Genomic DNA, 14,290 nt, shown 5'->3' with positions numbered 1-14,290 from the left:
CAGATTTTTTTGTAGTATTAAGCACGAATACATGCTTTTCGCGCAGTTATAAGAGAAAAAGTTTTGACGCGTATCGCAAGGACGCTTGTAAAACCGATATGTTCATATCTAGATCCTTTTGGTCTAAAACAGCTTGTTTCGTTGTATTAAGCACGAATACATGCTTTTCGCGCATTTATGAGACAAGAAGTTTTGACGCGTATCACATGGACACTTGTAAAACCGATGTGTTCAGATTTAACTCGCTTCGGTCTAAAACAGCTTGTTTCGTTGTTTTAAGCAAGAATACATGCTTTTCGTGCAGTTATGAGAGAAAAAGTTTTGACGCGTATCACACGGACACTTGTAAAACCGTTGCTCATATCTAGCTCACTTCGGTCTAAAACAGCTTGTTTTGTTGTATTAAGCACGAATACATGCTTTTCGCGCAGTTATAAGAGAAAAAGTTTTGACGCGTATCACAGGTGTGACGATTCGTGCCCATGCACCGGTGCCACGGCGAGCCGGTCAGTGACTTTTCCTGGAGACGGTTGGCCGCGCCGTCCTGGGGTCGGGTCGCAGCGGAGAGACATGACCATATTTGGTTGTGGCGGAGAAACATGACCATATATGGGAACCGTCGACGGCGCTGTCGAACGACGCTTGAGTGTCCCCGTCATTATGCACCCCTCGAGAGCCACGGGGGAGTGGACAAAGGCGCGGCCACGGCTGAAGAAAGAAGCAAAGGCTTTAAAAGCGGAAGCCGACGGGAGGAAAGGGGAGAGCGATCGGGGCGAGTGGACGAGAGGGCCGGAGACGGAGCGAGGCAGAAGACTGGGGCTGCGCATTGACCTGAGCCCGGGGTCTAGCCGTCGCTAACGTTCGACCTTCGCCAACGCGCCTCCACGCCTGGCAGCTCATCCAACGACCAGCCGAGAACGAGGGCAGCACAGCCACGAGGAACTCGCAGCCCGGCCGCTGCAGACAACCAGCCATTCATCGAGCCCGTGCTACACCATGCTGACTCGGCCCCGGCGACGACGAGCCCAGCTTCTGTCCCGTAAGCGGCATCGAGCCAGATGCTTTAATTAAATCACTTCAAATTCATTCTGGAGTCTGTGCATCAATCTCCTCATGCCCAGTGTGGACCCAGGGCCATTTTAAGAAACTGGTTCATCACATTGGTGTCAGAAGTGGGGTCCACACTTAAATCATTGGGCAAAAGCTGGACTGCACCCCCGGCGAGAGGAGCTTGAGGCACTGACTATATTTGGTCTAATATGGAAGAAGCCCACTCGAGTGCACAGCCCTTTGGGGCAAGCGTACTTGCATTAGCAAACATGGTGGAGAGATTCACGGGCGATGGTCAGGGGCCGCCTATTGTTGAATTTTTTGACATGTTGGAGCAGGTGTGCAAAATGGGCGGGTTAACGGATGCACAACAGCTGGGAATGGCGAAATGTCGCATGTCAGGGGCAGCGCATGATTTTGCCTGGAGAAAGGAGGGAGTCAGGAAGGCGGGCACGTTGGCTGAATTTAAAAAGCTAGCGTTTAAATATTTTGACAGGGAACCTTCTAGCGTAAAGCTCAGGCGGTTCCTCGACGCTCGGCAGAAGCCGGGGGAAGACGCACGCGCGTTTGCCTCCCGCCTTCGCTTCCTCGGGAACGAAACCCTAGCGCGAGAACCGGGGCCTGATAGTTCGAAGCAAAAGCACGCCAGAGAGCTGCTTCTGGAGCAGATGACGTCCCAGTTCATCACTGGCTTGAGGGGTCCGGTGCGCAGGTTTGTTCTGTCTAAGGCGCCGTCTACTTTTGAAGGAGCGGTAGAGGCAGCTGTAGACGAGGAGCGTAATGAGTTGCTTGTCTCCAGTGAGGAGAAGGTGCGGCTTGTAACATAGCCAAAAAGTGCAAGCGCCGACGCGAATGTTACTCAGTTGACCGATAGGCTAGACCGGCTGGAGGCGCTCCTCGCGGAAGGCCTACAGTTAAATAACAGGGGCAATTTCCGGAACCGTGAAAGGAGGCAGGTTCGCTGTTATGCTTGCAGAGGGTACGGACACGTTTCCAGATACTGTCCCGAGCTAAACCGCGAATCTGGTACGCCAAATGGGCAGCAGCGCGCGCCGACCAACACGGGGATGGAACAAAGATATATTGTGCCAAAAAAACGCGTAGAGTCCCCCGCAGCCGAGCCGGTTGAGGGGGAGAGCAGTAATAGCTGTGATATTGTAAGCGTTTTTGGAGAATCCTGTCCGATTGCCAAATTTGTGGTAAACGGGGTCACTTGCAGTCTGTTGGTTGACACTGGCTCCCGGATAACGCTCCTTAAGCAAAAGTTTTTTGATCTGCTGACAAGGAAGGGAGACAGGCAGGTGCATGAGGCCCGAGAATCTCCGAAAGTAAGATTCGTGGGCATCACAGGAGCTGACCTCGGCACGGGAGGACTGTACCTTTTGCGCTTCACAATCGGGAACGAAAGTTTTGACCATCCCAGCTACATTTGTTCCGATGCTGTGTCGTTGCCGGATGGTATATCGGGCCTCGTAGGTCAGGACCTGTTACGGCAGCATGGCATCGATCTCATATTAAGCCAGAACTGCCTTTCCTGTCGCGGGGCTTTGGTCCCATTAGCAAATCGAGAGGCCGAGTACGTTGCACGAGTTGACTATGGGGAACAGAGCGCGAAACAGGGCTCGCTAACACACGCGGGCGTTAGTGTTAGGACAACGAGAGAAACAGTGGTGCCGCCTCGGTCAGAGATAATCTGTGTGGGAGCGATGTCAGCTCAGATTGATGAGGGACACATAGGAGTCGTTGAACCTATAGAGGGGCTCGCAATAGGACTGAGTGTGGCGGGCTGTTTGGTCACGGTTGACTCAAAGAAAAGGGTTCCCGTCCGCTTATGTAACTACTCGCAACAAGAGCTTCACCTGGCGAAAAACAAAAACATGGCTACATTCTCCACGGCTGAGGTAGATGAGCAGGGCATCCCGATTTGCACTACGGGCCTCGCAAATGAAAGGAAAGGAAAAGAAGGGAACCTGCAGTTTGACCTCTCTCACATCGACTGCAAGGAGCGAGGAAGAGTTGAGGGTCTCGTGCAGCGCTACTCGGATGTGTTCGCTGCATCGAAGCTAGACCTGGGAAAGTGCGGAGTGATTAAACACCGCATTACGACTGGCGACTCGCCACCAGTGTACCAACGGGCCTATAGAATTCCCTACTCACAAAGAGAGGAAATGGATAGGCAGGTCCAAGAGCTAATCGACAAAGGCATTGTTGAGCATTCCAAGTCGCCGTGGGGGGCACCGGCACTTCTAGTTGAGAAACCCGATGGTTCATTTCGACTGGTAATAGACTACCGGCGATTGAATTCCATTACAAGGATAGATCCCTACCCGCTGCCACAGGTGCAGGAAACCCTCGCGCAGCTTGGGTCAGCCAAGTATTTTACAGTTGTCGACCTCGCATCGGGGTTCTGGCAGATCGAAATGGATCCAAACGATGTCGACAAAACCGCATTTAACACCCCGTCTGGCCACTTTCAGTGGAGACGCATGCCGATGGGACTTGTTAACAACCCTGCAGTCTGGCAGAGAACTGCGGACGTAATCTTGGCCGGTTTGCTGGGAAAGAGGTGCTTCGTCTACATGGACGATATAATAATTTACAGCAGCACCTTTGCCGAACACTTGGAGGCCATTGAGGAAGTGCTGGTCAGATTGCGAGCTGCTGGCTTAAAATTGAAACCTTCAAAGTGCCAACTTCTACAGCGGCAGGTCAAATACCTTGGACATATCGTTTCCGCAGACGGCGTAGAACCTGAAGCGGGAAAGTTAAGTAGCGTCCGCGACTTCCCTAGACCAACTGGAGTTCGAGGCGTTCGCGAGTTTCTTGGCTTAGTCGGATACTACCGAAGGCATGTGCGAGATTTCGCCCGAATCGCAAAGCCAGTGACTGCACTAACAGCAAAAAACATAGAGTTCGTATGGCCGGAGGAGGCAGAGGTGGCGTTCGAAGAACTAAAGGAAAAATTAATAACCGCTCCCTTGCTACGATATCCAAACTTCAGCCAGCCTTTCATTGTAGCGACTGACGCCTCGAAGTTTGCAGCGGGTGCAGTGCTGTCTCAGAATTTTGACGGCAAGGAGCACCCTATCGCGTTCGCGAGCCGGCAATTCAGTCCAGTCGAGCAGCGGTACAGTGCCACTGAGCGGGAGTGTCTTGCAGTGGTTTGGGCCGTGCGGCACTTTCGGTGCTACCTCTATGGCCACAGATTCAGGCTAGTGACCGACTGCCAACCCCTTAAGTGGCTTCTAAACGTGAAGGATCCGAGCTCGCGCCTCGCGCGCTGGAATCTGCAACTTCATGAATACGATTTCGAGATAGAACAAAAGCCAGGCAAGGTGCACACTAACGCGGACGCATTAAGTCGAGCTAACCTGGTACGCACCGTGAATGAGTTTTGTCCGGCCATAGATACAAACGATCTCCGCACCGAGCAGCGAAAGGACAAAGGGCTAGAGAAAACATTTGATGCCATTTCTGGGGGGATCGCCCGGGATCCCGACAATTGTTACTTTGTTGACAACGAAGGAACCCTACGAAAGCGCACCCGGCCTACGCGGTCAGGAAGGAAGGCTAGCCAGGTGTGGGAAAGAGTGGTGGTACCAAAGTCAATGGTGCCGCACGTCTTGAGGGTTTTTCACGATGCCCCATACGCGGGCCATTTTGGAGTAATGAAGACGCAAAGGAGGTTGGAGCGCTACTACTATTGGCAGGGCATGCGTTCAGATGTTAAAGAGTACTGCGCTAACTGACGTTCTTGCCAGGAAAGAAAAACTCCAAAAAACCGCAGGCCGGCCCCCCTTCAGGAATTCGAGGAAGTCTCGACGCCTTTTGAGAGGGTTGGCATGGATATCCTAGGCCCACTTCCGACTACGACAACAGGAAACAAGTATGTACTGGTGTGCGTTGACCACCTAACGAAGTATGCTGAGATAACAGCACTGCCCGACCAAAAAGCAGAATTTGTGGCAGGTGCCTTTGTAGAAACAGTGGTTCTGCGGCACGGCGTTCCGCGGCAGTTGTTAACGGATCAAGGGTCAAACTTTGTGTCGAGGTTGATGAAAGATGTGTATAACCTTCTGGGAATTGACAAAAGACAGACCACCCCTTACCACCCGACTTGTAACGGTGCTGTGGAGAGGCTTAATCAAACAGCAAGCAAACTATTATCCCATTATGTTTCGCGAGACCAACAGGATTGGGACCTCTGGATACCGTTTGCTGTTTTTTCTTACAACACGGCGGTGCACGAGAGCTCCGGTGACTCCCCTTTCTACCTCTTGTACGGTCGCGACCCAGACACACCGAATGCGGTGGTTGCTGGACAGAGACGGGTGCCATACGGGTCACTAGATGATTATCGGGCCGAACTGACGTCTCGATTGCAAGTGGCCCATGACGTAACAGCCGAAGCATTACGGGAAGCAGCCGACAAAAGAAAAAGGCAGTTCGACACTAGGGCTAGGGCGGTTCCTTTCAGGGTGGGAGACCGCGTATACCTTGAGTGTGTGCAGGTCAAGGCAGGGCTTGCCCGTAAGTTAACGCCCAAATGGAAAGGACCTTACCGCATAGTAGAGCAGCTATCGCCGGTTAATTTTCGGATTCGGGAGATCGCAGGGGCCTCAACCGCTGTGGTCCATGCTAACCGGTTAAAGCAAGCACCAACTTGCTCGCCTCTTTCTGAAACGGCTGCCTCAAGGGAACAGGAGGGGGAGGATAACCTTCGCACGGAGCCCGCCATTGTAAATAACCCTGCATTGCAGAAAAGCGGTCAGAGCGGCCGGCACAAAAATTTCAGTCCATGTGATGAACTGGAACACTTCATGCAGTCGCAGCTCGGAGGCGCCCTTCTCGAGGAGGAGGCATTCCAATCTGGCAGATGTATTCCAGCCGCTAGGTACTACCTCCGTAACCGAGTAGTGAACAGGGAGGTACCTCGCTAAGACTACATTTCTTTGTTTTGTACATTACAAGTGTGCTTCGTTTAGTTTCATTTTTTGTTCGTTCTCTTGTTGGAGATGTTGTACATACTGTTAATTATGGTCTTATATTGTGCACTCGAGTGGTATCTACGGTGAAGAATTGTTCTGAAACTCCGCTCTGGCTCGGTGCTCGTGGGGAAGAAAGGAGCGACTTGTGCGGGATACTGGCCCGAACAGCGCGGCGTGTGTGTGTGCGCGTGTGTGTGTATGACGAATTCCTAATGTTCAATGAACATTCCTTTTAAGAAGGAGCGGATGTGACGATTCGTGCCCATGCACCGGTGCCGCGGCGAGCCGGTCAGTGACTTTTCCTGGAGACGGTTGGCCGCGCCGTCCTGGGGTCGGGTCGCAGCGGAGAGACATGACCATATTTGGTTGTGGCGGAGAAACATGACCATATATGGTAACCGTCGACGGCCCTGTCGAACGACGCTTGAGTGTCCCCGTCATTATGCACCCCTCTAGAGCCACGGGGGAGTGGACAAAGGCGCGGCCACGGCTGAAGAAAGAAGCAAAGGCTTTAAAAGCGGAAGCCGACGGGAGGAAATGGGAGAGCGATCGGGGCGAGTGGACGAGAGGGCCGGAGACGGAGCGAGGCAGAAGACTGGGGCTGCGCATTGACCTGAGCCCGGGGTCTAGCCGTCGCTAACGTTCGACCTTCGCCAAAGCGCCTCCACGCCTGGCAGCTCATCCAACGACCAGCCGAGAACGAGGGCAGCACAGCCACGAGGAACTCCCAGCCCGGCCGCTGCAGACAACCAGCCATTCATCGAGCCCGTGCCACACCATGCTGACTCAGCCCCGGCGACGACGAGCCCAGCTTCTGTCCCGTAAGCGGCATCGAGCCAGATGTTTTAATTAAATCACTTCAAATTCATTCTGGAGTCTGTGCATCAATCTCCTCATGCCCAGTGTGGACCCAGGGCCATTTTAAGAAACTGGTTCATCACACAGGGACACTTGTAAAACCGATGTGTTCATATCTAGATCCTTTTGGTCTAAAACAGCTTGTTTCGTTGTATTAAGCACGAATACATGCTTTTCGCGCAGTTATGAGAGAAAAGTTTTGACGCGTATCACTCGGCCTCGCAAAACCGATCTGTTTAGATCTAGCTCGTTTCGATCTAAAACAGCTTGTCTCGTTGTATTAAGCACGAATACATGCTTTTCGCCCAGTTATGAGAGGAAAAGTTTTGACGCGTATCAGACGGTCACTTGTAAAACCGAAGTGTTCATATCTAGCTCGTTTTGGTGTAAACCAGCTTGTTTCGTTGTATTAGGCACGGATACATACTTTTCGTGCAGTTATGAGAGGAAAAGTTTTGACGCGTATCACACGAACACTTAAAACCGATGTGTTCAGATCTAGCTCGTTTTGGTTTAAAACAGCTTGTTTTGTTGTATTAAGCAAGAATACATGCTTTTCGCGCAGTTATGAGAGAAAAAGGTTTGACGCGTATCACACGGACACTTTTAAAACCGGTGTTCATATCTAGCTCACTTCGGTTTAAAACAGCTTGTTGTGCTGTATTAAGCACGAATACATGCTTTTCGCGCAGTTATGAGAGGAAAAGTTTTGACGCGTATCACACGAACACTTAAAACCGGTGTTCATATCTAGCTCACTTCGGTCTAAAACAGCTTGTTTTGCTGTATTAAGCACGAATACATGCTTTGCGCGCAGTTTTAAGAGAAAAAGATTTTGACGCATATCACAGAGACACAAATAACCGATGTGTTCAGATTTAGCTCTTCTCGGTGTAAAACAGCTTGTTTCGTTGTATTAAGCACGTTAAGAGAGCACGTAAGCACGTTTTCGCAGTTATGAGAGAAAAATTTTGATTCGTATCGCACGGTCACTTGTAAAACCGACGTGTTCATATCTAGCTCGTTTTGGTGTAAAACAGCTTGTTATTGTTTCGTTGTATTAAGCACGAATACATGCTTTTCGCGTAGTTATTAGAAAAAGTTTTGACGCGCATCACATGGACACTTGTAAAACCGATGTGTTCAGATTTAACTCGTTTCGGTCTAAAACAGCTTATTTCATTGTTTTAGGCACGAATACACGCTTTTCGCGCAGTTATGAGAGAAAAAATATTGACGCGTATCACACGGACACTTGTAAAACCGATGTGTTCAGATTTAGCTCGTTTGGGTCTAAAACAGCTTGTTTCGTTCTATTAAGCACGAATACATGCTTTTCGCGCAGTTATGAGAAAACATTTTGACGCGTATCACACTGACACTTGTAAACCGATGTTCAGATTTAGCCTGTTTCCGTCTAAAACAGCTGTTTCTTTGTTTTAATCACGAATACATGCTTTTCGCGCACTTATGAGAGAAAACGTTTTGACGCGTAACACTCGGACTCTTGCAAAACCGATGAGTTTAGATCTAGCTCGTTTCGGTCTAAAACCACTTGTGTCGTTGTTCTAAGCACGAATACATGCTTTTCGCGCAGTTATAAGAGAAAAAGTTTTGACGCGTATCACAGGGACACTTGTAAAACCGATGTGTTCATATCTAGATCCTTTTGGTCTAAAACAGCTTGTTTCGTTGTATTAAGCACGAATACATGCTTTTCGCGCAGTTATGAGAGAAAAAGTTTTGACGCGTAACACACGGTCACTTGTAAAACCGATGTGTTCATATCTAGCTCGTTTTGATCTAGAACAGCTTCTTTCGTTGTATTAAGCACGAATGCATGATTTTCGCTCAGTTAGAGAGAAAAAGTTTTGACGCGTATCACACAGACACTTGTAAAACCGGTGTTCATATCTAGCTCATTGTTGTCCAAAACAGCTTGTTTTGTTGTATTAAGCACGAATACATGCTTTGCGCGCAGTTTTAAGAGAAAAAGTTTTGACGCGTACCACAAGGACACGTATACCAATGTGTTCAGATTTAGCTCTTTTCGGTGTAAAACAGCTTCTTTCGTTGTATTAAGCACGAATACATGCTTTTCGCAGTTATGAGAAAAGTTTTGACGCGTATCGCACGGTCACTTGTAAAACCGACGTGTTCATATCTAGCTCGTTTTGGTGTAAAACAGCTTGTTTTTGTTCGTTTTATTAAGCACGAATACATGCTTTTCGCGCAGTTAATAGAAAACGTTTTGACGCGTATCACATGGACACTTGTAAAACCGATGTGTTCAAATTTAACTCGCTGCGGTCTAAAACAGCTTGTTTCCTTGTTTTAAGCAAGAATACATGCTTTTCGCGCAATTAGGAGAGAAAAAGTTTTGACGCGTATCACACGGACACTTGTAAACCGTTGCTCATATCTAGCTCACTTCGTACTAAAACAGCTTGTTTTGTTGTATTAAGCACGAATACATGCTTTTCGCGCAGTTATTAGAAAAAGTTTTGACGCGTATCACATGGACACTTGTAAAATCGATGTGTTCAGATTTAACTCCTTTCGGTCTAAAACAGCTTGTCTCGTTGTTTTAGGTACGAATACACGCTTTTCGCGCAGTTATGAGAGAAAAGATATTGACGCGTATCACACGGACACTTGTAAAACCGATGTGTTCAGATTTAGCTCGTTTCGGTCTAAAACAGCTTGTTTCGTTCTATTAAGCACGAATACATGCTTTTCGCGCAGTTATGAGAAAACGTTTTGATGCGTATTACACTGACACTTGTAAACCGATGTTCAGATTTAGCCTGTTTCGGTCTAAAACAGCTTTTTCTCTGTTTTAATCACGAATACATGCTTTTCGCGCACTTATGAGAGAAACTTATTGACGCGTAACACTCGGACTCTTGCAAAATCGATGTGTTTAGATCTAGCTCGTTTCGGTCTAAAACAACTTGTGTCGTTGTTCTAAGCACGAATACATGCTTTTCGCGCTGTTATAAGAGAAAAAGTTTTGACGCGTATCACAGGGACACTTGTAAAACCGATGTGTTCATATCTAGATCCTTTTGGTCTAAAACAGCTTGTTTCGTTGTATTAAGCACGAATACATGCTTTTCGCGCAGTTATGAGAGAAATAGTTTTGACGCGTATCACACGGTCCCTTGTAAAACCGATGTGTTCATATCTATCTCGTTTTGGTCTAAAACAGCTTGTTTCGGTGTATTAGGCACGAATACATGCTTTTCGCAGTTATGAGAGAAAAAATTTTGACGCGTATCGCACGGACACTTGTAAAACCTATGTGTTCATATCCAGATCCTTTTGGTATAAGACAGCTTTTTTTTCGTTGTTTTAATCACGAATACATGCTTTTCGCGCAGTTATGAGAGAAAAGTTTTGACGCGTATCACTCGGACTCGCAAAACCGATATGTTTAGATCTAGCTCGTTTCGATCTAAAACAGCTTGTCTCGTTGTAGTAAGCACGAATACATGCTTTGCGCGCAGTTTTAAGAGAAAAAGGTTTTGACGCGTATCACAGAGACACAAATAACCGATGTGTTCAGATTTAGCTCTTTTCGGTGTAAAACAGCTTGTTTCGTTGTATTAAGCACGTTATGAGAGCACGTAAGCACGTTTTCGCAGTTATGAGAGAAAAAGTTTTGACGCGTATCGCACGGTCACTTGTAAAACCGACGTGTTCATATCTAGCTCGTTTTGGTGTAAAACAGCTTGTTTTTGTTTCGTTGTATTAAGCACGAATACATGCTTTTCGCGTAGTTATTAGAAAAAGTTTTGACGCGTATCACATGGACACTTGTAAAACCGATGTAGATTAAACTCGTTTCGGTCTAAAACAGCTTATTTCATTGTTTTAGGCACGAATACATGCTTTTCGCGCAGTTATGAGAGAAAAAAATATTGACGCGTATCACACGGACACTTGTAAAACCGATGTGTTCAGATTTAGCTCGTTTCGGTCTAAAACAGCTTGTTTCGTTCTATTAAGCACGAATACATGCTTTTCGCGCAGTTATGAGAAAACGTTTTGACGCGTAACACTCAGACTCTTGCAAAATCGATGTGTTTAGATCTAGCTCGTTTCGGTCTAAAACAACTTGAGTCGTTGTATTAAGCACGATTACATGCTTTTCGCGCAGTTATGAGAGAAAAAGTTTTGACGCGTATCACAGGGACACTTGTAAAACCGATGTGTTCATATCTAGATCCTTTTGGTCTAAAACAGCTAGTTTCGTTGTATTAAGCACGAATACATGCTTTTCGCGCAGTTTTGAGAGAAAAAGTTTTGACGCGTATCACACGGTCACTTGTAAAACCGATGTGTTCATATCTAGCTCGTTTTGGTCTAAAACAGCTTGTTTCGTTGTATTAAGCACGAATACATGCTTTTCGCTCGAGAGAAAAAGTTTTGACGCGTATCACTTGGACACTTGTAAATCCGATGTGTTCATATCTAGCTCGTTTTGGTGTAAAACAGCTTGTTTCGTTGTATTAGGCACGAATATATGATTTTCGCGCAGGTATGAGAAAAGGTTGTGACGCGTATCACATGGACACTTGTAAAACCGATGTGTTCAGATTTAGCTCGTTTCGGTCTAAAACAGCTTGTTTCGTTCTATTAAGCACGAATACATGCTTTTCGCGCAGTTATTAGAAAACGTTTTGACGCGTACCACACTGACACTTGTAAACCGATGTTCAGATTTAACTTGTTTCGGTCTAAAATAGCTTGTTTCGTTGTTTTATTCATGAATACATGCTTTTCGCGCAGCTACGAGAGAAAAAGTTTTGACGCGTATCACTCAACTCGCAAAACCGATGTGTTTAGATCTAGCTCGTTTCGGTTTAAAACAGCTTGTCTCTTTGTATTAAGCATGAATACATGCTTTTCGCGCAGTTATGACAGGAAAAGTTTTGACGCGTATCACACGGACACTTGTAAAACCGATGTGTTCAGATTTAACTCGCTTCGGTCTGAAACAGCTTGTTTCGTTGTTTTAAGCAAAAATACATGCTTTTCGCGCAGTTATAAGAGAAAAAGTTTTGACGCGTATCACAGGGACACTTGTAAAACCGATGTGTTCATATATAGATCCTTTTGGTCTAAAACAGCTTGTTTCGTTGTATTAAGCACGAATACATGCTTTTCGCGCAGTTATGAGAGAAAAAGTTTTGACGCGTATCACACGGTCACTTGTAAAACTGATGTGTTCATATCTAGCTCGTTTTGGTCTAAAACATCTTGTTTCGTTTTATTAAGCACGAATACATGCTTTTCGCGCAGTTAATAGAAAAAGTTTTGACGCGTATCACATGGACACTTGCAAAGCCGATGTGATTAGATCTAGCTCCTTTCAGTCTAAAACAGCTTGTCTCGTTGTTTTAAGTACGAATACACGCTTTTCGCGCAGTTATGAGAGAAAAAGTTTTGACGCGCATCACACGGACACTTGTAAAACCGATGTGTTCAGATCTAGATCCTTTTGGTCTAAAACAGCTTGTTTCGTTGTATTAAGCACGAATACATGCTTTTCGCGCATTTATGAGACAAAAAGTTTTGACGCGTATCACATGGACACTTGTAAAACCGATGTGTTCAGATTTAACTCGCTGCGGTCTAAAACAGCTTGTTTCCTTGTTTTAAGCAAGAATACATGCTTTTCGCGCAGTTATTGGAGAAAAAGTTTTGACGCGTATCACACGGACACTTGTAAAACCGTTGCTCATATCTAGCTCACTTCGGTGTAAAACAGCTTGTTTTGTTGTATTAAGCACGAATACATGCTTTGCGCGCAGTTTTAACAGAAAAAGTTTTGACGCGTATCACAGAACACGTATAACCGATGTGTTCAGATTTAGCTCTTTTCGGTGTAAAACAGCTTGTTTCGTTGTATTAAGCATGAATACATGCTTTTCGCAGTTATGAGAGAAAAAGTTTTGACGCGTATCGCACGGTCACTTGCAAAACCGACGTGTTCATATCTAGCTCGTTTCGGTGTAAAACAGCTTGTTTTTCTTTCGTTGTATTAAGCACGAATACATGCTTTTCGCGCAGTTATTAGAAAAAGTTTTGACGCGTATCACATGGACACTTGTAAAACCGATATGTTCAGATTTAACTCGTTTCGGTGTAAAACAGCTTGTTTCATTGTTTTAGGCACGAATACATGCTTTTCGCGCAGTTATGAGAGAAAAAATATTGACGCGTATCACACGGACACTTGTAAAACCGATGTGTTCATATCTATCTCGTTTTGGTCTAAAACAGCTTGTTTCGGTGTATTAAGCAAGAATACATGCTTTTCGCGCAGTTATGAGAGAAAAAGTTTTGACGCGTATCACATGGACACTTGTAAGTCCGATGTGTTCATATCTAGCTCGTTTTGGTGTAAAACAGCTTGTTTCGTTGTATTATGCACGAATACATGCTTTTCGCGCAGTTATGAGAAAAAGTTTTGAAGCGTATCACATGGACACTTGTAAAACCGATGTGTTCAGATTTAGCTCGTTTCGGTCTAAAACAGCTTGTTTCGTTCTATTAAGCACGAATACATGCTTTTCGCGCAGTTATGAGAAAAAGTTTTGACGCGTATCACATGGACACTTGTAAAACATATGTGTTCAGATTTAGCTCGTTTCGGTCTAAAACAGCTTGTTTCGTTGTTTTAAGCAAAAATACATGCTTTTCGCGCAGTTATGAGAGAAAAGGTTTTGACGCGTATCACACGGACACTTGTAAAACCGGTGTTCATATCTAGCTCATTTTTGTCTAAAACAGCTTGTTTTGTTGTATTAAGCACGAATACAAGCTTTGCGCGCAGTTTTAAGAGAAAAAGTTTTGACGCGTACCACAGGGACACGTATACCGATGTGTTCAGATTTAGCTCTTTTCGGTGTAAAACAGCTTGTTTCGTTGTATTAAGCACGAATACATGCTTTTCCCAGTTATGAGAAATGTTTTGACGCGTATCGCATGGTCACTTGTAAAACCCACGTGTTCATATCTAGCTCGTTTTGGTGTAAAACAGCTTGTTTTTGTTTCGTTTTATTAAGCACGAATGCATGCTTTTCGCGCAGTTAATAGAAAAAGTTTTGACGCGTATCACATGGACACTTGCAAAGCCGATGTGATTAGATCTAGCACCTTTCGTACTAAAACAGCTTGTCTCGTTGTTTTAGGTACGAATACACGCTTTTCGCGCAGTTATGAGAGAAAAAGTTTTGACGCGTATCACACGGACACTTGTAAAACCGATGTGTTCAGATCTAGTTCGTTTTGGTCTAAAACAGATTGTTTCGTTGTATTAAGCACGAATACATGCTTTTCGCTCAGTTATAAGAGAAAAAGTTTTGACGCGCATCACACGAACA

The sequence above is a fragment of the Amblyomma americanum genome, unplaced genomic scaffold, assembly GCF_052857255.1.
Source record: "Amblyomma americanum isolate KBUSLIRL-KWMA unplaced genomic scaffold, ASM5285725v1 scaffold_29, whole genome shotgun sequence".
Classification (NCBI taxonomy): Eukaryota; Metazoa; Arthropoda; class Arachnida; order Ixodida; family Ixodidae; genus Amblyomma; species Amblyomma americanum.
This window is presented reverse-complemented; position numbering follows the sequence as displayed.